Raw genomic sequence first — 2588 nt, forward strand, 5'->3', positions numbered from 1 at the left:
GTCCTTGATATATCTGGGTATCTCGATATATCTGGTATTTAAATCTTGCTTGCCTTCTACCTTGTGGAAATTACTCCCTTCATCCTTGTGGCAGTTTTTTACATAGCTGCAGATTGCTCTTGAGGCTGTGGAAAAAAAAAAACTTATCAATATGCTGCTATTTATTTTGTCAAATTGATAAAATTTCACTCTGTGTATCAATACTTTTCCATCATAACTTTAAAACCATGTCTCCTGTTTCAATATCTATTCCTTTCTCTTGAAAGCAAACACGCTGTTCACATATGCACCCTAAAATACATGTTGCAAAGCATTTTTCTTCTGTCACTGCCAGCAGATGACCCCGTGCAGTGTCAGTCACAAAACACCTGGGATTGCATCCTTTTCTGCATGAAGCATGTTCTTCATTCTAAACACAGTTTTTGCGATACTGCTTAAGCGGTCTGCAGTCCATATTTTATTACAAGCATAGTTTTCATTGTTCTGCATGAATTCCATAGTGTGGCACGGCTTTTTTCTTTGCTGGGGGGCAGCTTTGCTCTTTTACACTAGTCTCTCCAGCAGGACATAATTACAGGAAAATACTGGATATTGAGCAAGGTAGACAATATTTAATGTTGATGCCTGTATCTGACCCATTTTGTATTACTGCATATGATGAATTTTAACATCATTCACATAAGGGTGTGTGAACACATTCTATTTTGTAATGTTAATTTGTGAGTAAACTGATATTTTGATAATCTTATTATAAATATGTACAATTTTGCTCGGGGTGCATCTGCTCCTAGATTGTTAATGATGCATTTCTGTTCACCATAAATAATAGAACAATACTCAGAATCAGCAAACAGATCTTAATTGGTATTTAAACTGCAGTGGTTTGTGCATTTATGGGAATACAGATGACTCTTTTTATTGTAGTGATTAGTTCTGAAACCTTGTCAAAACAGCTAACGATGTGTATTTCCAAAACACATTGTGCTTGTAGCATACCACTGCCTCATAGCACTGCACATCAGAAAGAGATACTGCTTCCTCCAGCCTTGTCTCCCATAAAGGTATTGGGAAGCTGTCAGAAGTGATACCTGACCAGCACCCAGGGAGCAGCCATGTCCATCTCAGCTCAGCTTGGTGACAATGCCTCTGGGGAAAGCCTCACTGTCCTCATGTATCATGTGCAGATGAGATGACTGTGTAGCATCACCTCATGTCCTGTAATTTCAGTGAGTTCTAAAAATCGTCATGGCTTACAAATTCATAAGGTGATTGTGGATGTCAAAAAAATCTGTATTGACTATAACTTTCCAACCCATTGGCTGCAAGAAAACTGTTTTCAATTCCTTTTCTGATAGGAAACCTGGCGAGTTTTTAAATTATTGGATAGTAGCACTTTATCTTCTGGCTAAAAGTCACACTAACAAAAAGAAAACCAAAGTGTGCCAACGGCCATATCCCAAATATGTAATAAGTACAAATAGGCTTTAAAGATGGGAGAAGGATTACACATTATACCAGAGACCACTTGTAGCAGTTTTTCAAGAATTTGAAATGCTAACAACTCAATTACCTGTCCATTTGTTTAGGGAGAGTAATATTTGCACATTTTTCAGTGAATGACAGTTATTCAAATAATTACGCCTATGCACATCAAGTAAAGGCAGCCTTCATAGGATATTTGGAGAACGTGTGGAAAACGCAGATGAAAATCTAGTCATCTGCCATTTTAGAAACACATGGTATCTTCTTCATGCTATTCATTCACCATATTTCCAAATGCTGAATATCTGCAGATATCTGTGACAGTATGGCAAAGGCAGCTGCCTGGGTTTTGTCTGGGCATTGAAGGGGGGACACAGAGCTGTCTGCTAGTGGAGTCCCCTCCATGACCAGAGGGACACTTGAAAAAGCCTTGCCAGTAAAAGAGCTGGAAGGAAAAAATGTATTCCTCCTCTCTTCCTGTCTGCTCTACTGAGGACAGACTTTGGAGGTACCTGGGAAGTTTGGGAGCAGGAGCAGCATAGCTGAGGGCTGGTGCTATGGATGTTGCCAGTGGTGCAAGGTCTGGCCCAAAGCCTCATTCACCTGCTGCCAGAGGTGTGCTCTGGAAAGGTCTGGTCCTCCTCTGGGATAGTCTGCAGTCAGGGTAAAACCTTGGAAAAATGAAACCAGAGGACGTAAGGGTTTGTTTTAGAGGAAAGTGTGGAAAATGCTCATGGTTTCAGTCCCTGAGGCAGAGGTGGAGCAGAACACTGGTGTCCCTCCTACCCCACAGAGATGGAAACCTTGACAGTGTAAAGGAGTGGGAGAAGGCGGACACGCTCTGCCGGTGAGTGGCCGCATAGAAAGCTATGGTGGAGATTAGGATGGGCTTATATCCTTTGGATTTGTATTTGGAACTGCCGTTGTCACAGGATAATCTTCCTTTAGCCACCCGGATGAACCACCTGGCCTCTGGCTCTGCCAAAACGTAGGGGCAGGCGGCGGCAAAGGGCTCTCAGGTAGCCAGGCCAGCGCGTCCTCGAGCAGGAGGGTCAGCAACCTTCCCGCTGCCCACGTCAGCCGGGATGGATGTAGGAACGTTGCGG

Source organism: Corapipo altera, unplaced genomic scaffold (assembly GCF_003945725.1).
Source record: "Corapipo altera isolate COAL_440 unplaced genomic scaffold, ASM394572v1 57, whole genome shotgun sequence".
Lineage (NCBI taxonomy): Eukaryota > Metazoa > Chordata > Aves > Passeriformes > Pipridae > Corapipo > Corapipo altera.